Genomic DNA, 23616 nt, shown 5'->3' with positions numbered 1-23616 from the left:
ATTTACAAGCTAGCATGGGCAGTTCTAGACAGGAGTATGACAACTTGTTTGGTAAGAATGTAGTAAAGGTGTTATGTTAGCATTCTTTGAGACCTTCATTCAAAGGTTAACAACAGCAATAAACTGTCCTGTGAAGCTGTAAAGCAGTAAAACCACTGTAAAGCTAAATCTGTTTCTGATTTCTGGATGAAGCTAAGATGATACTGCAACCAGCTGATCTGATCAGACAACGGCTAAAAAGGACTCCTGCAATGAATGGGAGAGGCCCTGAAATTGCATCCTCCTTAACTAAAGTTTGAGGGAAAATTTTCAGTCCTATACAAGCTCAGCATATCGAACACCTAAATACTTGTACTGTGTGAAAACTTGTCCTGTCTAACAGAATACACTTTCAAGCTAGCATCCTACTCACCGCAGACCCTCCCAAGGCTTGGTTCTGTATTGCCAGTGCAAACAGGCTCGGTGTTCTCCAGTGTCAGCCACTGGAGGGCAACGTTACCCACTCCTCGTACACCACACGACCTTTGCGGGGCCAATAAAGCCGGTGTAATTAACAGACTGATGGGCTTCCAACAGCACCGCCTCTCGCCCAAGGCAAGTGTTGCACACGGTGAAGTCATACTTTGGAGACATTAAGCTGACTTAATGCAAGTTCGAGGCTAATTAATTGATTTTCTTTCATTTCAGTTGATACCAATTCAGACAGCGAAAATATGCCAGCTTGATCATTTTTACTTCGTGAAAAGAGACAAATTCACATAGTGAAATGTGAAGACGGTACACTTTGCAAGGCTATGCCATTATGATACTATATTAAGTTACTCAGCCTGAAGAAGCTTGCCATGACACAGAAGACCACTCAGCCTTGCTGAATGGATATTTTCCCCTTCAGAAAAACAGAACTAAATGCTCTACTGGATATTTGTTGTCCTTTCCCATTGATTTCATGTTGTGTAACTGCAAAGGAGATCAAACAACAATACTCTTAAGAGCTTTAAGTGCAAGGAAGCAGCTTTCATCAGTTTTCCTAATCAAGTGCCAGAATAGAAGTGCAATTATTCCAGAACAAACATGCTGTAAAAATTGTTGTTTTTTTCCAGAGACCTTATTTATTTAGGGTTTTTCATAATATCCTCTGATGATTGAAATCTTCCTGCTGACTAGTTCTCCTTGCTGCAAAGTATCATGAAACAGTCCCACAACTTTAGGGATTAACTGAGTCAATACAGCTGATGAAGTTCAGTGGTATTTAGGTTTAAATAATGTCCTATCCTTTTGGCTGCTCTCTTCAAGACAGGTGCCTCAAGGACAATTTGTCTCATTCTTTAGGTGCACTGAAATATTTTCAAAGCAGACTTACAAGTGTGTAGAAACAGCTGTAACAAGATTTTGGGATTTGAAAGAGTCTCAAGGCAGCTGCTTCAACTCTTAGTGGAATGAGGCTCATTTTGGAAGATTGTCCAATAATCCTGCCCATGAGGAATGCCTTCCACCTCCTTCCCCTGTTACTAAGCAGACCACTGCAGACAGCGGCCTTTACTACTGGCTGTAGATCCTCTCTTTTCCCTGCACTTCCAAAAAAGTTAAGGAGCCCTGAGCTTCTGAGAGCCTCCTGGTGGGCAGCAGTCCCAGGGGTTACACCCCCTTCAGAAGTATCCCCCAAGAACACCTGACCACATGCAGACCATCACCTCAGCCATGCAAAAGTAACTTCACCACAGAGCAGACTTGACCACATCTAACAGTTGTGGATCTTGAATCTGAAGGCTCAGCAGCTCTTACTCATAGTAGCATTTACTTCCCCATATCCAGAGGAATTAGACTCATTAACTTCACTTTAGGGCATGCCAGCTTGTCACTCTCTCCAACAAGACTTGGACCTTTCCTGTTATTCACCCTAGGACTTGCAAGACTGCTATGTAATTTATTTTGCATCAAACTATTCATGCTTCATTTTGTAGTATTAATAAGAGACCACTGCATCTCATAGCCTCTTCATTTAGCATGTTTAGCTATACCAGATTTTGAATGTCCTAATCACACTGATCTTAAGGCTGCATTACGAAATTGTTTAGGTTGGAAAGACCTTTAAGATCCTAGAGTCCAATAATGAAGCCAGCACTGCCAAAGTCTGCTGCTAAACCATGTTCCAAAGAACCACAACTACCTGTTTCTTAAGCATCTTCAAGGATCACAACTCAACTACTTAGGTCCTTGTGGAATTTAAACATTGTCTAATACACCTTGCCTCAATTCTGAGGCATGAGACACTTTCTGCAGGAGCTTAATACTGTTTCCCACTGTGCTTTACAAGTTCAATGAGTCAGACTTGAGTTATAAACTCCCTCATAAAAAGCCCATTCATTTCTTCAAGGCTCTTACTTCACACTATTTAACAAGGTTTCTTCTAAAAAAAGATGGGATTAAAGCTTGACAAAAATAAAGAGATTATATAGCTTTCTCTCATCATTAAGAGAAACCAGACTTGATGCCCTGACAAATTCACATGGCATTTATTATCACTTGAGAAGCAATGAAATATGGTTTAATACTCTTACATCACTGGGCCTACAAAGATGACATTTTCCCATGTGTATCTGTCTCCTTAATGTCTGCTCAGTTAACAGTCATAACTTCTGCATGATTGAGTAAATAAAGTGTGAATTCTGTAGTGTTTTGAAAGACTAGTCACTTGGGATGCTTGTCAGCTGTCAGAACTCACAAGGGAACTCATGTCAAAGTTTTATCACTTTTCACTTAAGTAGGTCAGCCAGCTAGTTACTACTTCTAGCTCAGTGATGTGCTTGATTGCTCTAACATGTGTTCCATTTCTAAAAACAAGTGATTATAGATCAATTAAGCCCCTCACTGAAACATCAGAAGCACAAGCTATGAGAAACAGCTGGTTTGTACAGGAGAAATTCACCAAAGGCTTCATGTCATTTAGAATTAAAGCAATGCTAGGAGTGTTTACAGCCAAGAATCATACTTCTTGATTCTGCACTGTTTGCAGGACTAGGATCTAGCACAAGAAAGAGTTAAAGTACACTGAGGTAAAGAAGCTGTCCCTATTTGAGAGCAGAATTGGACTACAATCTCCAGGAGTCACCTCACCTCAAGCACTCTGTGATTCTAAGCTTAGACAGCCACAAGTCAAAGTTTAAGTAGCCATACAAAGTTCCCTGTATGCTCCCAACTGTACTAAGTGACAGTTTGAATTGAGACATATGGAAGACAGCTTTCCTCAGAGTGAAAGGAACCTCTCCAAAAGCCTCCAAACTTTCTCATTTACAGAAAATAGGGCATTTTTGTTACTGGTTAAACCTCAAAGACAGAGTTATCAAAGTGAACACCTGAAAAGTTGAGAGCTGTATTTAGAGAGGTGGCAGACAAGTTTGGACTTTTCCTTGCACTGAAATGCAAATTTGGCTCTCAACAAGTGACCTAGATTCAGTAAAACCCTCATTTTCTTGGGATAACATTTTTTCACAGGGTTACTGTCACAAAGGTACCAAAAGTACCAAAGACGACGCCAAATGAGGCGTTCCACACTTCAGAATTGTCAATAAGTTAATATACAAACAATGACTCTGAAATGTGACTAAATGAGTTTTTTACTTGAAATATTATTTCCCTAGCTGCTTTCACTGTTCAATAGGAATGCAGTTGAAAATTAATCTAGAAGTGCATAAGGTAGGAGTTCAAAGAGGCAGAGCACAGCATGCTGCCAACAGGAGATGCAGGGCATGAACTTCAGCTACCAGATCCTCCAAGAGAGCTTTGTTCCACAGGACTAGGATATCTTGATCTTGAGTTATAACCAGTTCATGTGAAAAAAAAAACCCTGATGAACAGTGTTATGGTTTTAATTTCAAAGAATTTAGAAAACTGCCACGGTGTTCAACAGCATAACACTGTAGGCAAACATTCCTACACACTCATGTCTGAACAAAGGAAGATCTGGAAGATTTCACAGTGTAGCTTTTATTTTCTAGCTCTTCTATTATCAAAAGTAATTTTAAATATGCTTCCTTCACTGTAGATCCATTTCCTGCAAATTAGGAGGTCTTTAGATCATCTGCATGCAAATACCAGAGTCCCTAGTAGCAGCAGCCTTGAGGTTAATACACAGTTGCAAAACTATGTGCAGCTACTTACTGAAATGCTATTGCAGACAACTAAGTGACTACTCAGTCAGTTCAAACCCCTCCAAGGAGCTTACCAACTGGTGCACCAAAACACAAACAGCATTATGTGCAGTCCCAGGGAAAGTACTGTTTTTCTTACACACTAAAGACACACTAAAGACAACATGAAACAGACAAGCTGGAAGTAAACTCAGGCCTGATATTTTAACTGGTAGGTACATCCCCCAAGTGCCTTTATTGCTGGTTTGGATTTTCAGGGGTTCTTAGGATTTGGGAGAGGTTTTTGTCGGTTTTGTTTTGGGTTCAGGTTCTTTTAATAGTTGCACGCAGAAAAACCTGCAAGGATAGTAAGTGAGCAAAAAAAAAAAAAAAAAGAGATTAGAGTTCTTCATACAAGATTTTATTCTTAAAAGTTACCCTGAAGTTGTATCTGGTGACAGCTAAACTGATAGTGAAAAAACTCTTGTGTTCAGCTCAAGCAACTTGACATAGCTATGGAACAATTCTACTGTGAGTCAAACTTAAGACAGTGGGAGTTAAAGCTCTTGGATAACTCCCCTGTTCAAGTCAGAACACAAAAAGACATCCATACCTTTTGTAGCAGATGTTTTAGAGATGCACAGCAAGAAACAGCTATTTTATGCAGAGCAGTGAATCAGTTTTGAAGATTGGAATTTTTTTCTGTGTGAAATACAGACCAATAAACAAAGTGAGACTCAGATGGAGACAGTAGCTCCAAAAGGACATTAAAAGCAAATGAAGCTTCAGGAGCACAAGAGAAGACCAAAGGAACATTATTCTCTGGATTCCAAGTCATAAGGAGGAAGTTGTCATCAATCAAGCTAACAGATATTGCACAGGAAGGTAAACAGACACAGGTCTGTAACTTCCCTTCTCCTCTTTACAGCTCTGCAATTGTTGATTATCAAAATTAACAAGACTAAGAAGGTTACAGTTGGACAGGAAAGTTAGCCACTGTGATAATGCTCATGGACTTCTAGCTTCTCACAGTGAACTTCAAGGATTGCTGCAAAGAATGCTGCTATGAAATGGGAGCTCAGCTAAACCAGAAGATAAGCTTGGATACACTGGTCAGTCCAAGGAGGACCAATTTGCCTGTGGGATGCAGCTACAGAAGAACTGCAGTGCTCTAATAAATGCACAGATACTTGCAGTATAGGTGGATCAGTAGCTCATACATGATTTTGTTATCAGACACACAGCATCAGTAGTTCTCACTTCATTAAACTGCACACATTTATGAAAGACTTCTTGTAGCTTCAGCTGATGCAAAAGCAACCACTGAGGTTAAAGAAACTAGGAGAGCGAGAACTCCATTTGCTTGGCCCTGTTCATATTAAGCATAAACAGGAATAGTATGTTCCTTGTGAAGTTTAGTCACTTTTCTTGTGTTTATCCCAGATTTAAACTAAACTTGACAACACTAAAAAAAGGTCTTTTTGAATAATCTTAAATTACTAACTAGAAAATTCTTAGCTCTAAGAAATTCAAGGCACAAAACACTGCTGCTTTTGAAGAGCTGCCTCCAATTGTAAGTGGAATTGCATACCACAGAGACAGCTGGAGCCTGGATGGGTTTTTTTGCATATGGCCAAATTCATTTGAATGAAGCAGCTAAATGTTGTCACAAACAAACAACACAAATTCCTAGCAGAACATCAGAGACTTCAGAGAACTAAACAGCAGCAACCAGAATTACGTTACCTCAGAAGTTCAGCAGAAATGGTATACAAAGAAGATTCAGATGCACTCATACACAAATACTGCATATTTCTAGAGACAGAACAGAGCTCTTACTGAGGGAAGGGATAAGAAGTAGATCCACCCAATTCACCTACCTCTGTATGAATAACAGACATTATTCAAAGCAAAAAAAAAAAAAAATCAATTGACAGAATACTCAAATATGGGAAGCAAAGATGCCTAGGGTTACTTACAGTTTAAGTTAAAGTTTCCTTGGTGCATTTCTTTTTGCTTCTTGAAGTGAAAAAATAAAGCTCTAATGATTCTATTCCCTCTAACAGTCCTCATATGCAGCCTTGGTGAGACCACAAGATATTGGCCTAAAATAGCTCTTCTCCATCTCCCAAGTAATTTTGTATCTTCTCACTTAAAGTCAAAACCAAGTAGTTTCTGCTGATAATGCTGAACTAATAACACTGCACATGATCTATTCTTATTCTGCCTCAAGCTTCATGGCCAAAACTGTCAGCTAAACTCCAAGGATGGACACATATCACTGGTTGGTAAAGGAGTTAATTCCTTTTTTCCCCTGCCCCAGCTACCAAATAAATATTACAAAAAATTTAGAGGGTCTAGTAAGTGACACCAGTTCAAACAAGTGTTTTGTTGTTAATTTTAGAGTTTCCATGTTGCACTGGACAAAAAATGGTGTTTATAGAAGCTTGACTCTTATCCAAACTCACTTGTGTATTTACTAGCAGTTTATCACCAGAACTCAGACTTCAAGAAGAGCTTTTTGGTATATACAACATGTGTCTGATTTATAAGAACCAATGGCATATCTGATGCCTGAAAAAATTGATTTCAGGCAGCATATAAATTAAATCTAATAGCCTGACATGAAGTTGAATACTCAGCTTCAGCAGAGTTCAACTGTTCAACATCAGAATTTTAAATAGGCAAATACTGCAGTTCCAGTAAGCTTGAGGAGCCTCCCAAGCTGTCACTAAAACCCCTCAAGTTCAAACCCAAATACTTCCTGTGAAATAGTTTTTTTCAAAGCTGTTTAGACAATTTGCACTTCTCACACTCAGATTCTACTCTGAAAATTGAATTCCATATGTTCCAGGTTTCCAAGAGCTTCACAGATACTATAAAGACATGAAGGAACCCCAAAAAAGTCATCCATTTTTTCCAATCAACAGCACATGAACAAGTCCCACAAGAAACACCAGTTAAGGCAGCTTTGAAGGAGGTAACAGAGGCATTGGTTCAACAGACCAGGCACTAGTGTTCTCTCTTTGGGGTTATTTGGTCTTGACACTCTGGGGAACAAGGCTTCTGCTATTGGTAATGCCACGTGTCACCACTTCACTGCTCTTTTCACAAGTTACTATTATTTTTAACTCCTGGGTAGCATGGCCTACCAACTACCAGTCAAGTTCAAAGCACATGTGCACATATTAGAAAACAACAAGTAAGTCTTCAGCACTTGAGACAGAGTGGAGGGCACTGGATTTAGAGCTACACATTTAACATAACTTGAGAATTTTCACACACAAGGCAACAGTGCAAATGCAGGCTCATAGGGCAAACACATGAAAACACATTGTGTTCATTCTGTGTGAACTTTCAGCCTCTGAGATAAAAAAAGTTTTAAATTTTAGAACTTTAAAATTAAGTTTCCTTTGAATTTTCCACTAAAGAAATAAAAATCTTTCAATACTAAGGAAAACACTAAAACCACAAACCATTGCATTTGACAATGCACAACACTAATTCTACTCCTTACTTACAGGAACTGCAAATGAGACTGGATCAGAGATCTGACTCAAAACAGTTAACAGAAAGTGAACATGAGGTGGCAGAAGCTACAGCTAAATTATACTTCAAACATGAATACTTCAAACAAGAATAAGAATCCCTCCTGCAAATAATCCTACTGCTCAAGGAAGACCCTGGAATTCTAGCACTTTTGTCAGATATACCTTGGATAACCATGACTAGTAATCCCATCTGTGGGCCACGTACTTGTACTATCAAGTACAGCATATCTGTTGTGTGATTAGTGGAATATTTCAAAAACAGACATCAGAAATCTCCTTAGCACAACTGACAGCCACAGCTAATCCTTAGAAGAAAGCAGCTACAGCCTTCTTGCCTCACACCTTTGAGGCTTGTTTCCCTGTATTATTATCAGTTGAAGCTAAAAATATCTTTGGCGCATCATAATTCTGTTAGCATTCTGACACCCAAGTGCTTTTTTTCCTTTCTGTAATGCATCTGTTCTGCAACAACTTATTAACAGCTCTAAGCATATCAGCTGCAAGCACAGCTGATCTTGATTTCTAAGAGAACAATTTAAACAAGAAAAATAAATGGGTTTCCATTATATGCTCATGATTTAAAGCTGTTTTCTTCTACTAAAAGCCCAGAGGCCTACAACGCTGGCTTCTACCCAACAGTAGATTAGAAAGATTTACTGCACATATAGTGACCTCTTGCTCTAAAGCACTCCCAAAGCTGCTGTTCTTAATTCTGTCCACCCCCAGTTCAGTGTAACACACAACAAAAGCAGCTGCCCATTGTAGAGTTACCTAGAGAGAAGCATCTCTTCCAGCGGCGGCACAGAGACATGATGTTCATTCCTTCTTGCACTGGCTGCATGGAGATGAAAACAGCAGTAGTCCTTCAAAGATCTCTACAGCATTAGCAGGTCTCAAAGCTGATTAAAGTGATCCCCATGGTAATCTGTGAAATATATGTTTGCACTTTCAAACTGCTCCACACTGGATTCACACAAGGCAAGAGTGCACTAGGTGCCTGTGTATACCCATGCACAAAGAGACAGCTGTGGCTTTCACTGAAACATTCTAATACATTTCAAACAAAAAAAAAAAAAAAAAAAAAAAAAAAAAAAAAAAAAAAAAAAGGAAAATTCAGCATCATCCTGGATTTCAGCACTTGAAATAATGACCTGTCCAGTTCCTGGACTCCGACTGCTCCTCCCCACCTCTACCAGGTTTCAAAGCACAATTTCTCGAGTGAAATCCTGGTAAAAAGGTGTTCTGTTCCTACCAGAGATGCTATCTGTGATGTTACAGGTCATGAGACCCAGTCACCTCTGCAAATATAAAGGGTTATTTTTAACTTACTTTACTTTGCTTCTGAATAGGGTTAATAGCAAAAATAGCAATTTTGGCTGTCAAATGAAAAGGTTAGAAATTACTTCAGCCAATAAAAAACCCTCTCCCTTGAGAAAAGAGAGGAGTTTTCACTTCCTTTTCACCCATAGTAAACCCATTATTATATGCCTCTATTTAAAGTCATATCTACTTATGTTGGATACATCTTAGATAACCATGACCATTAGTCCTATTTGTGGGTCATGTACATAACTATGGAACACTAAGAACAGCTTTCCAGGGTCCTTCCTCCTTGGCAGTCTGTCTCCCTTCTTCCCCATCACATCCTGCCAAACTACTTGCTTGCTTTCTGGATATGGAATAGAAAAGAAAATATCAGCAGCTTGTTTAAAGCCTGAGAACACAGTCATGGGAGGAAGCAAGGACTTGGCTTTTTGAGTGACCATCCCAGCAAAGCACTGGATCTGTAGAAGATTTCCCTGTGGCCATGAGGCCCATGGGAGTGGTACTGATTCTATTTTTGTCATGGGAGTACAGTTATGCTAGGACAGCTGTGTGCTCTAAGAAAGCCAGCCCACATTAGCAAGGCGAGATAGGAAGAACCAGCAGTGGCTGTTCACTGCCAACAACGGCCCCTTGGCCAGCTCAGCCTTTCTGAAGCCACCAGCACACCAGTGTTGGTGACACTGTCAGCTGTGGCCTTTAGCTCTGTTTATGCCTGTGCAGAACCAGGCTCCAGATACGAGGGGTGTATTAAGCCCATCTCTTCCCACCAACAGGAAGCTGCATGCACCACCTGACAATTGGCACAACAAAGGCTGGCAAGAGATGATCAAATATTTATGAGCAAGATAATGACAGGAAACCATGGAAGACACTGCTAGCTACAAGTAAGTGCTTTTCTCTCAAGAGAGGAAGGTAACTCTAAAATTTTAGGTGCTCTTATCCAGCTTTCATTAGGGAAGCATGTTGCATAATGCATGAGGAAAACATCAGAGAACAATGTTTGAGAACATTATCTATTCCCTACACAGATGTATCCATGAGTAGATAATGTTGTATCTGTTTGTCCTCTGCTTATAGTTGTACTTTAATTTCCCTACTAAAAATATGGTAGAAGCTCACCAGCTGACTGCACCAGCCTACCCTACACAATGGGACATATGAATGACCTATCTTAAATCCAAACATCTTATCTCACCTTTTCCAGGCTGGTGAGGTCTGATAGCAGAGTGCAGGAGCACTCCCAACACATCTAGAGAAGACTATAGCAATAGCACTAGAACAGCCAGGCCCCAAATCAGCCAGGTAGGGTGTTGACTGCTTCCTCTGGGTTCCCACTTACACCCCACAGCCTCATCCCTGCCATCACAGCCACACAGAATCTACCTTATTTCAAAGTTTCCTAGATCTCCTTACATCCTTCAACAGCTTGTGTAGATCCCTTTGAGCTTCTCTCAGAGCAAATAGAACATACATAAGCCATATACAGGATATTCAAGAACCATTAGGATGCATTTTAAGCAAGTGCTGTTGGCATATTTACCATCAAGTGTGCTGCCTTGCATCAGTACTGCTTTTTATTATTGGAAATCCCTTCCATGCATAATGCTGAATATCACTGACTCAGTGCTGGCAGCTCCAGGCATTGACAAAAATGAGTCAGACATCAAAACATTACAAAAGCTTTTTTTAGACAGCATAATGTTCAGAGTTTTGGAGTTTAAGGCTTGGTTTTGGTCCTTAAAAAAAAAGTAATTCCTCATCCCTGACCCTTTAGAGTAAGCACATCACATGTCCAGGATTGCTTGCAATTACAGCTTGATTGTTCTGCAATGCAGGCTCCTCTCCCCACACACTGCTTGAAAGTGAGCAAGAAGCCTGACATAATGCTGATCAGAAGTATCATGAATGCTGGAAGCACTTGTATTTTACTCTAATGCTGAAGACAAAATTCATCTCTGATTGAATAGATGTGTTTGCATAAAGTTTAGGGAAAACTTTCCAAATACAAGTAATTTTGGGCCCAACACTCATTCTAGTAAAATAGATTTGAATATAAGTTTCTCTTTTGTGTACATTTCCCTAACAGGTTTTCGCTTGTTTAGTATACCTAGTTGTGCATATGCAAGGACTAGACTAAAAACAGAAGCTTAAAAACAGAACAAAAGACGGATAATTCCTTAATCTATTTCTTCCTCAGGGAAACTGTTCACACTTGAGCAAACTCATTCACCACCACAGAGAATGACTAAATATCAGATCAGTTTATTATACACATACGCTTGTATCTGCTCCTAAAAAGTCACCTTGTGATTCATCATCTTGTTTATCCTGATAATCAGAACTACATGCTAGAGGATAAGCCAGGAATGCCCAGCAAAAATGATTCACTCAGTAAGTACCAGTGAACAGCAAATATTTTAGACAGTTACCAACATAAGCACATGAAAATGAAATCTGACCACCTAATTCACAAGCATTCACCCAGTCTCAACACATCCCTCCTCCACCACAGGTTTCCAGTTTGGAACCAAGGCATTAGGCACAGCTGGCTAAGGTAAGTGTCAGACCTGCACATCACTTGGGCAGCACAGGTAAACTTCTTCATGCACAGGAACTGGGCTCTTCCCACTTGTTTCAACATTCCTGTCTCCAAGATCCAAGTGCATCACAGAGAGGTACCAAGACATTCATAACACTGAGCTATTCTTCATCCCAAAGATACCATGTGCATTTTATTACTGAATGAGCCTTCAAATTTCACTGCAACCACTTAATTCCTGAACATTCTGGGTTCCCAGAAACTTAGCCCCAAAAATTTATGTAAGTTTTAACCCTTTCCTGCCCTTTGTACCCCACAAATCCAACCACGTTCTTTAGTAATCAGTCCATACCCTTGTGGAATACACTAATTTTTGAAAATCCTTCTTTTACCCTTAGACTGCAGACCAGAACACATTTTTGAAGGGTCATCCTTAATCAGGCAGAACACAAGCTTCCTACCCATTCTCTGTCTCCCACATTTTGGTCATGAAGGTAGCCTACACCACTCAAAGAGCCTGCATCAGCTCCTTTTTGGCCCACACTTGCTGCAGCAGGCATCACTGCCCCCAACAGTACTGCTACCACTATTTCTGCATTCAGATTTCAATTCACCCAGCTGTGCTGACAGCTGACTGCATCAAAACATGAAGCACAGTAGGCATTGCTGCCATCCTCTGATGTCATTGCAGTTACTCTGCATTTCAAATGTAACCTCACAGAAGTGCACAGAACTGTAAATGACCAGTGATCAAATTTTTGAACACTATTGCACAATGATTTTCAAAGCTTTGAAGTTGTCCTTATTACAAAATAATTCAAAACCAAATATGGAATTTCTATCAGCCTTCCATAAATTCTAGGTTTTCAAATCTAGATCTAATTTTCTCCTAAAGTTCCAAGTCTATAAAGGATAAAAAATTTGTTAAAGAAACACGAAGCAAAACTTCAGTCCAACTGCAAATATGTATACAGCCAGACCTAACATTTTCTTGTTTTGTTTTTTTTGTTATTTCTTGTTTGGTTGGTTTTTTTTGTTTGTTTGTTTGGAATTTTCTGGAGGTTTTCTGTTCTTTTTTTTTAAATATCTTGAAAACAATTTTTTCTTACTTGCTCAATTTAACTTTCTTGTGAAGGTTATTACAAGACACTGTCTCTCCGTGCTGAAACATCTCCAAGGCCATTGAATATTAAGAAGGTACCTAAACATGCATCACATTAACTGTTATGAGTCCTAGCAAAAGGAGCTTTTCCTTCTGCAGGGAGTAAGTGATCTGTGCTCCTCAAAGAAAACTACTCTGTAGAGAAGTTTAAACTGCATTACAGTATTAGAGTTCAGACTGCAAGCCTCTCCTCTACCCACACCTTCAAATACGTGATCACAATATGCTGAGCCCCTGTAGCACCTTCATTCCACAAACAGACTATTGGAGTGTGTATGTAGCACTGGAAGCCAGCAAAGCACCCACAGCCACAAGGAGAGATCAGAACACTGCAAGCTGTTAAAAAAAACAACTTTCACCCAATTAATAACTTGCAATAAAGCAAATATCGCTTCATTCTGTGTACTTCAGTGTAGAGAGAGAGTCAATACACTGGCCAGGTTCCTGGCAAGCCAATGAGAAGGATTACAAGTAAGAAACCAAATACCACAGCTGGCTTAAGTGCATTTGTTCCTACTCTGGTGACTTCATCAGTACTGGCCACAAACCACACTAATTAGCAATTACTCAAGTCTCGTAGCAGCTAATGATTTCTCAAGTCTGGAACATACTTCTCTGCTGTTATATTTAGACACAAATTGTATTTGTTATGTAACAATTTGGATTCTCAGCATCTTACAAAAGATATATGATATTTTGTTTTAGCATCAAATTAGAAAGCCCATGTCCAAATAATTTCAAAATAGATTTGGTATCACCAAAATTCATTGGATTTTTGTTGGGATGAACTGAAAAGTTTCCTATTCATTACACCTCACTATCCCACCCACATTATCTTAACTTCTATTGCATTCTAAAAGATTAAAAATTTTTAGCACACTGACTCCAAAGAGAGCAAATTGGTAGGGGTAGCATCTAATTACAAGATTTAATCCCTTGTGCCTGAGGCTGCTGGTTAGAGAACAGGGTGGCTGAAACATTGGAAAAATAGCTCTTTTAGCCTCAGTTTGTCAGTGGATTCAAGTGATTTAAGATAATGATAGTGCTGTATCAAACTAGTTCAAGCTCAGTTTTCCCAGCCAGGAAGCAAACTTTTCAAACGCAGGTAAAGAGTAAGGTAATAACTGCTACTGCCACTTGCATTTGAGAGTATTTTCCAGCCAAAAGTTCAGGTATAACCAATTAATGTTCCATTGTCCTTAGCTGGATGTGGGTCAAGTTCAGAAACCTGCTTTTTGCCCACCTCCAGGATTTATCCCTTTCAAGATCTTTATAAAGCATCTGTTCAAAAGAGTCCTGAAGTAACACTTGCATTGAGCACCACTTTTATGCTTTCATATGGCAAACATTGACAGATGTGCATAGAACTGCCTCTGGGGTCAGAAAGACCATTCTTCTAACAGGCATTTGTTAATAATGAAAGAGTAGCTGTAGGTTCTCTTTTAAATGTAATTCCCTAGCTTGTACAATCAAAGATTCATGTTCCCTACCTACTGGGAAGGGAATTAATTCTCAGAGCAGCTCAGATCTAGGGAGACCTCAAATTACTTAGTATTCAAGAATGTAACCTCAAATTATTCAGTAAGAGAATTTTCATTTTTAAATTTATGTTTACCAGTTCCCCTCCAAGCTGCTGATTGGGTGCTTTAAATCAGGAAATAGTAAGCACTTGTATGTAAATGCATGGAGTAGCAACAAGAAAAATCAGTTTCCAGTCTCTTACTCTGTTAGGCTATAATGTTGTTTGAGTAAGATTAAGGCCTTTTAATCCTGATGAGATTAGTGATGAATCAGCTAATTCATGTTTATGGAATTTTAATGGAGAAAAGTGTAACAATTTTGACTTCATGATGGCACACCAAAGCTCATATACTGCCATAAGATCTACAAAGGACTCAGTATTCACATATCTAGTCTGCTTGTTTAAATATATATTAAAATCAATAAATGTGAGATTCATCACAGTTCAGTAACCTGCTAAAGGAGGCCTTTCTATATTCCCCTTCTCTGAAAAAAAACACATCAAATACTTCCTTTTCAAAAGGTGAAGGGAACAGAAACTTCCAGTTGTCTTTTCCAGAGCCAAATGGGAGCCTGAAAAAACAGCCAGGTGACACTACCTTCTGTTCTGCAAGGCATCCTTTGACTAACACTGAAGGTACCAGTCCCATCTGCCACCAGCCTTTGTCCTACAGCAGCCAGCAAATTTCAGACTAAAAGAAAAAATAATATATTGCAGCTTAGCTAAGTCTTCTACTTTGTTTAACTTAGTTCTCCAAGTTGCTGACATTTCTCATCAGAAATCCAGCAAGATACTAAAACATTAATTCATTTGAAGAATTTGACTTCAAGCCTGAATCTCAAGGCTCATAGCAAAGAAGCACACCAAGCCCCACAACAGAGAGAGCATGGTGGCCTGAAGCCCTCACAACTTGCTGAAAGAAAAGCATCTTGCTGAAGTCTGATTTTGCCTACTATTCACAGATAAACAGAAGTGCACCGTAAAATTAAGCATACTCTGAAAATAAGAATGATGTACACCTACCACCAACTGAGCTGCTTGCCTACCACTCACTACATACATATGCCTCCTTGGTGGCTTCTTATGGTTCAGCCCTAAACATTGTCTCATCTATAGATACTCAAGTGCAGCTATTATCTTTTAAGAAATGCATTTTTAAGATACCTGGCATACAAAGGAAGAGAGAATAAGCATTCCATAAAGCTACCTTTCTTTCTAGATTATCTTAGTGCCACCTACAGCAAGTGCACATGATGTGTACAAAGTGCTTTTTGTTTCCATAAACAATTATTCAAAAGCAATCAGTCAAAATCAAAGCACAAACCATCAATTTTATCTTTACAGAAAATAGGAAAGAGGATAACAATCACTCACATCCCTGTTCTAGCAGCTAGAAAATTTCAGAGGCAAACATTAAGAGATATCACAGGATGAGTCTCTGATCTCAAAGTACTCCAGAGCAGTCTTCCAGTACTGAAATGTAGATGCCAGATCACTTCTACTCCCACTGTAAACATGCCCACATCTCACATCTGCAGTGTTGCCAGCACAGGGTATGACAAAACAGAAGCACCAACTGCACCTCCAAAGCCACTTTTGTACTTGAAGAGCCAGACCACTCCTGCCATGTATAGTAGGAATGCAGCACTGTCAGCTGAAGTCATCTCTGACTTCCACGAAGACATTCAGGACTAACAGAAGACCCTTCTCAAAAAAAAAAAAAATTTTTTTTAAAAAATATAATAATAATAAAGCTTGCACCAGGAGCAAATTAGGAAATTAAGTCGTAAATTTCACTAGCAAGATAACCAACTTCTCCCTCACCTTCATCCCTTCACAGAATGGACAGAAACATAACCTTTCAATAAATAGGAACAATATCTATCATACTTCTATTATCTAAAGATAATACTGAATAATCATAGCGAACCATTTTCAATTTTGTTGAACTAATGCCCTGTCACCTAGCTTGTGCTCTACTAACTCGGGCCACCAAATCAAACTAAAGCAGCATGCCTGCTGATAGTCCTTGCAATCCAGTTACCAGTGCTTTTGTCACTGTTGCCAACGCAGTTGTTTCCACATTAAGTGGGCTTTCTACTTTAGAAAGCCAAAATATTGATGTCGATAAAGAAGATGAAGTACTTGCAAACAGTATAATACTATCAATACAGAGAACAGGTATTTTTCTTTCCTTTTACTCTTAATATCCCCCTCAAGTAAACACCAACAAAAGACAAATATTCACTATGTTAAGATAACTCTAGTTTGCTCTAAGTAGCCTGAAGCCACTACAGCTTTTTGCATTCATTTGCACTTTTATATATAAGCCAGCATTAAAAATGCTATAGAGTTAATTTAGCTTTTGTTTTTTCTTACTAGAGGCAAGAATGCTAAATAGCTGTAATGGGAAAAATAAAAACATTTAAAAATATCTTCTTGGAGCAACAAGACAAAGCAAAGAAATGCATTCTTCCTACCCTGTGGCAGTAGCACTTGACCCACTCCTGAGATTGCCTTCTAACTCATTTACCAGCTGAAACACAGCACAAAAATGCCTTTTAAAATGAAAGGTCACACATGCACTAATCCAAAAGCAAACTGCATCACCTACCAATTCTTGCCTAAAAAAGCCCTACAGCCTGACTTCTGGTGTCCAGCCAAAGTCTAACTGAGACATTAAAGATTCAGAGGTAACACACTGAATCTCTGTGCTCGTAACTAAGTTACAAGCACAGAGACCAAGCACAGCCTTTCCCCTACAGGTTCTCAAGGTTTAGTGCAGCCCCAAGACTCCCATCATAAAGATGTTCTGATGATTACTGGATCCATAGGCACTCCCTTATGGGCAATCCTCAGTACATATCAAAATCCTCTGTTTAAAAAAGCCACCACCACAACAACAAAGACCTCAAAGGAATCCACAGCAGGCAAGCAGACTATAGGGTAGAGATAGCTCTGCTCTGGCAGCTGCAGATAAGCAGTCTGACCAAGACTTAGGGAAAGCTGACTTCAGCTACCATAGGGAGATCTAGAACAGCTCTGCTAAAACCCAGACTTGCATCAGATCAAAATCCCATACTGTGCATCTTCTGTCATCATTCAACTTCAGTTTACCCACTCCAGCTAGACTTTCCTGACACCTGTAAGCCCTATGAATTATTTACACAGCAGCTCTACTCTAAACACACAGAGCATTTATTAGCAGGTACCCTCAGAACTTCAGTGCTGACCAAGAGGCAGCAGGGGAGGGAAGACGAAAGGCAGCATGCAAAATACTGGCACTACTAGTAGTGCAGTATTCACTGTTCAAACTTGCTTAATGAACTAGGCTTCAGATAATTAATTGAATGTCAGAGGCAGCTTAGACCACCCATTTGCTTGCTAGAGAGCACCTTGCAGCAGCTACGAGATGTATGGACAGAGCTGCTCCTACCCTTAATGGAGTAAGGTGAGTGATCAGTAAGAGCTGCTAAACTTCCATCAGCCAACAGCAATCAGATTAAAGACAGTCCTACTGCTTTATTAAAATGTAAGAGCACTGGGAAAACAAATTATTCAGGAAGTCAGGTTTGTGCTCATGTCTGCACACATGTGCACAGGTATTGTGGCAGAGCTCAGCAGAAGGAAAATACATTAGGGAAGTCCTGTTTCTTCAAGCTTCTCTATTATGCAGATACAAGGATGAGCATTGTGCCTTGATCAGATATGGGTTGATAACAGTATTGGGGCATATTTTAACACTTAAGAACAAAACATAGCAGACTGCAGCTCTACTACCAACCCAACCAATTCTGGCCCCTCTACAGCTTCTGACAGATCCTACTGCAAAAGCCCAACAAAGCCAACATCATGTCTTCATCTCACCACTGCCAACTTCTTCCACTGGGAAGGGCTCAGTCAGCAGCAAGCCAGCCATGTCTCACTGAACACCATTTCCTCTCTAGTGCTGCTGACAGCTTAGACATCCTGAATGCTTATCTGAGGTATGGCACTGTGAGAGAATGGCCCTGCAAAGGGGAGGCAGCTTTGAAACAGAGGGGCTCCTTCAGCCCCCTTGAGGGCAACTCCCAACACACCCTTAATAAACTCTCCAAAAGTCTCATCTCTTAAATCCAAATTTGTCCAAAATAGCAACATAACATCCCCAAACCCAGAAGTCCATACTCTAGAGGATCTTAGCAGAAAACCAGTTTTCAGGAAGGCATTTAAATACATGACCATATGGGCATACCCTGAGCACACCTATATGCCATGCAAGACAGCTGAAACTGTCTTTATAAGAAGACATTTGTAGGAACTAAGGCTTAAACAAACTCTCTTAAACCTCAGGGTCTCAAGGTCTCAAATCCATATATCCCTTTTTTTTTTTTGCATGGGAAGAACAAAGACTGATCCAGAAGCAATTTTTATCATCAAGGACCAACTGATGGATACAGCCAGGCACAAAGTTCGCTCCCAGCATTTCCTCAAACCCCTTCTCTCTGCTTTACAGCAATGAGACACACCATGCAGAAGACAACAGGGAATGATCACCTGGAGGAGGAAGTGCCTAGACTACTGCAAGGCCCAATCTTACCTCAGCCTGACTCCCTTAGATGAAAGTCCTGCTATTCAGCAGAGGCATATACATCCAAGCACTCACCTTAGATACTCAGACATACCTTTGGATTGGCATGGAGCAGATCCCATCTCCATTGCTAAGGGCTTGCACAAGCCACCAAAATGAGCTTATCTAAGAGGATACCCCACCATTATACTAAAAGTTCTAAGGATTGAGTGGTAAACTAAAAGCAGTACATTATTCATCAACTACATCCTTACTACTCTGCTATTTTTGCCATTCTCCAAATGAATTCAACACAGAACAAAGCAGATGTGAAAAAAATGATGGGGGTAAATTCCATTATAGTCCATTCTCTTCACTGAGGCAGCTTTTTCTTAAAAAACATCGTATCAAGTTGTTGATGAAGTACTTAAAGAATATGACTGGAAGGTACCATCACAGAACCTATCATGTACCAAGCCATGCATATGGGTTATGTGGCTTATTGTATTTATTAAAGGTTCATTACAACTGTTAGTGGGACTGTTAATGGAAGCATTCAAGAGAGGAAATTGGCAACTAATTCATTCTCTCTAATTGCAAAATACTTTCAGATGTCTCATGCAGCATCCAAATGCTTTCCAGAAAACAGCATATAACTGCATAGTGTAGTAAACACTAAAATTAGTCTATTGTGACCTTTTTTATCTTTTAGTAATTCATCTAATTTAATATCTACTAACTACATTGAAGTCTGACATAATGCAGGAACAAAATTAATACTGTCTCGTTAATCAGAAAGAAAATTCTAGCCCTCCTACTTCAGAACAAGGACTTTTAAGCAATCGCACATGATGAAGGGAACACTTCATAACCATGTAGAAGACTTCACTGAGTCCCAGAATTATGAGCATAACCCACACCGACTCATCACATTGCTTCCATGAGAGCAACAAGAAATGCCACCCCAGTGTAGAGTGGACATCATGAAGTTGACTGTGACCAGCAGAAAGTCAGTATAAACCTCAGGGTAACGATTTTCAGAGCTCTCAGAGTAACAGATACGTGGCAGAGGGACTCTGCTGTCCTGTATCACCATCACAGCACAGGGCATGCAGAGAGGCAGCACACTCCTCAGAGTCATTTTCTGGCTCTAACAGACATTTTCTTCTGTTTAAGACACTTTCAAACAGAAGTAAATATGCTGGTGTGAGAATTAGCAGCCCTCCCCACCACTTGGCAGCTTCCAGAGGACTTGAAATACCAGACTGAAACGATCACCTGTCCAAGAGAAGACCTGAAGCAAAAGGGCTGGAAGAATGGATCCCTGCATTTCAGGTTTATTATATTTGGACCTAGAAGGGTACTTACTGTACTCCCAGCCTTTAGCACCAGATGAAGAACTCTAGTGCAGAACCTCTTGTATTGATTACAACTGATCTGTATCACCAAGGACTACCAAAGCCAGAACACGGCTAATTATGTTTAGGGCAGCTTAACAAAGATATATCTACACTAAGCTCAGAACAGACTTGTGAACTTAATGAAAATCTTCCATGTAGGACAAGTTTATTTTCAGTGTAATGGATGTATAAACAGACCTACAAAACAGAAAATTCAACAGCAGTTCTATGTTTAACCAAGGACAAGGAAAAAAGCTGCCATCACACGCCTCTGCCTGTCCCTGTCAGGAAGAGAGCACTATTGACAGATAAGGGAGGCTTACAGGTCTGCAGTATCAGCCAGTCTTATCTCTGCTCTGCAGCCTTAGCCAGAAGACCAGACCAAGGATGAGAATAAAGCTGATGGAGCTAAAATCTCATGCGGTTTCTTCTTTTTTCCTTTGAAGCACATTATATGAAAAACATAATTACCAGGGGTTTTTTTAATCCTGCAGCCACCTCCTACTATTATGCCAAAGTCTTATACTATAAGCATAGCTGGAGATGTTTTCACCAATAAAGTATTTTTATTTCTAAAAATCCTAGCCTAGTAAGCCTTCTAATGGGGGTTGTTCTTCCTGGAACAGCTATCTTATCTGCAGCATCTGTACTGGATGAGTTTTAAAAATATTCTCTCTTCTCACCCACCACCCCCAAAGAGAGATAATAGCCTCAATGGCTTGATCTCTAGAAGATACATTATGATGCTTTGACAGGTTTTTCTGGTTATCCTATAGATCAGACCCTGAACTACTGCAGACTGGTGACAGTGAATTTGACTTAGGCAGAGCTATGCTGACTGCACCTGCTGAGCTGCAACCTTACAGGCCTCCTGCTAGGGTCCACACAAAGATTGTCACTGCCAAAACATTAAACGTTTGCTTTCTACTGGATCAGGATTCAGCTTGACCTATTGCATCATTTCTGAGATTTTAAGTATATTTGTACTGTATCCACCTGTCACTTTTGAGACATTCCAGTACCTGTCTGCAATAGGCAGAGTTTTATTGTAATTGCTTCTAGAATGAGCAAAGACAAGAATCACAGACCTCTTCAATATTTAATTATCTCCTATTGCATAGGCTGCTGCAAATTTAGAGGAAATTATGTTTATGACTCATGTGCTGGTACTGGAGGAGTTTTTGATTAAAAAGTAGCCCTAGGGAGGAGAAGAAAAAAAAAAAGCCCAAACCAACCAACCACTGCTGAAACCTAGCTGACTCAATTTCCAGTGACAGTGCATCCATTCAGGTACAAGCACTGGTGCATCTGTTCTAGGAAAGGCTTATCAGCTAGAATTCAGATGGTGGGCCCAAAGTGGTGCTATACTCTTCAGGACAGAATTTCAGAATTTAGCATATTCCTGGATTTTATATCCATTGTTTAAGTCTTTTTGTGAAAAAGGAGACACCGTTTCAAAAGGAAATAGTCACTCTCACCCCTAATATAAGTTTATACCCCCTCCCTCTTAAAAAAAAAAAAAAAAAAAAAAAAAAAGATCAAAGCAAATACTAAGTTCTCTGAAATAACTACTGGGGACAAATTTCATGTAGCAGTTTTTTTCCAAAAGACTGCAAGCTTCATTTCTCTTCACTCCACAGACTATTACAGAAATTATTTTGTCACGTATGAGCAGAAGTCCCAAACTAATAAGCATTAATTTGCTATACCACATTTAGAAGTCATTAGAAAAATTACTGAAAAACTATTTCCACACAGCTGCTCTATTTTGCTGGGAATAGCAGAACTACTCAGCGGAAAGAAATCCCTCCCATTCAGTTACTGTTTTAATATAGGGCTCATTGCTAAAACAACAGTTCCTTGCCAATAATAAGCCTTATATCCCAAGAAATTCAAAGGAGTCTCTTGCATTAAGCAAGTATACCTTTCATCTTTAACATAACTCCTACTCTGCAGCGGCTGAAAACCACCACTGTAGTGCTCATGTCACACAAGAACACAGAATTACAGGAAAGAATTATAACTTTATAAGTGTTTCCTCTCAGGGTTTAGGTTTTGGCTATATTTTTACCAAGAAATATCTAATCAGAGATAAAGAAACAAAATCATTACAATGAAAGCAGACATAGGTCTTCTTCCTTACTAGTAGATCATTACCTTAGCTCTGAGGAAACCTTCCTATCAAGAAAAAAGGCCTTCAGCTTTTCCATGTAGAAAATTGAGGAAAAGATAAGGATAGTCAGTATCTACCTCAGAGCATTAGAGTTAAACACATCAAAAATATTTTTTCCAAGAAGCCCAACCTTTCCTCCTTTGAAACCAACTTACCTGACTAAAATTCAAAGCTACAAGAAAAGACAAATTTTCTAGATACTATAGCTTATCTTCCCAAAATCCCTACAGACATGACCTTCCACTACTTTTTTTTCCCCTCTTTTAAAGTCTTCCTATCTGTGTGCATTAGCGTCTCTCACCCACAAATTTTGGGTCATTAATGTAAACAGAGCTGTAATAATTGTCATCAGGTAGAGCTTGTTACCTTGTTGCCTTTTTTTCTGGGGAGGAGTCAAAGTGCAACCTACTGAGCTTCACTCATCACTATGTTACCCCACCTCAATGAGAGTGTTCAGCTAACTTCTTATTACTGTTTCTTTTTGTAAGCGTTGGTGTTACTACAGCTGTCTTTTGCAGGTTATTTTTTAATTTATTTGTAATAGCATGCATGTTAATGCCTGTACAATCAGAAAAAGCTACTGTAATTTTTTTCTGCCTGTATTAAAGCTTAGTTCTTCTTAATTAACTTATTATTTGAGTTATCTTTCGTAGTTCTTCTTATTGTGAATTGATTTTCCCATTATAGGTGCCTATAATAGGAAAACTCCTTGAATATCGCTTTATATCCTTTGGTGCATGAGGTAATTCTAAAGCATCTATTTCTGCTTTGACCTTAGTTTTATCTACTTGCCTTTCTTCTGTTAATCCAATTCTATTTTTGGCTATAGCCTCAGTCACAGCATAGTCTTCTAGTTGAAGCGCTGCCAATCTTCTTAATGTAGAACTTCCCTTCCCCCTTCTTCAGGTTGTTAATCACTCTTCTCAAATTTTAGTCTACAAAATTGGATATATCCATTTTCTTATTAGAATTGTTTATGTCAATAGAGAATCATTGTTAATAAACAATTTAGACAATAGAAAATAATGCCAAAACCCTACAGAAATATAGCTTATAAAATTACCTTGTAAAAATAAACCTTTCTAAGAAGTAAGAGATTCAATAAAAAGTCATGTTCTGCTTATTTTGTCCAGAATGTCCAGGTGGACTTAGTTTCCTGACACCATCAAAACCAGATGGTAACTGTGAAAAAAAAATTAACCCTAATGGCTGTAAACTTACCTGACTAAAGAAGTATTTTTGTATGAGACCCTGTTTCCCAGCACCA

General features: G+C 39.3%; 1 protein-coding gene across 1 annotated transcript in view; it reads right to left on the bottom strand.

The window, feature by feature from the left end:
* Window positions 1-23616, bottom strand: part of ATP8A2 (ATPase phospholipid transporting 8A2) — a gene marked incomplete at its 3' end in the record, with an annotated part of 287257 nt that overhangs the window by 252978 nt on the left and 10663 nt on the right. The window lies entirely within an intron of this gene.

This window comes from Zosterops lateralis, assembly GCF_965231275.1.
Source record: "Zosterops lateralis genome assembly, chromosome: 2".
In the NCBI taxonomy this organism is placed as follows: domain Eukaryota; kingdom Metazoa; phylum Chordata; class Aves; order Passeriformes; family Zosteropidae; genus Zosterops; species Zosterops lateralis.
The sequence above is the reverse complement of the archived record's forward strand: the minus strand, read 5'-3'. Positions and strand labels throughout refer to the sequence as shown.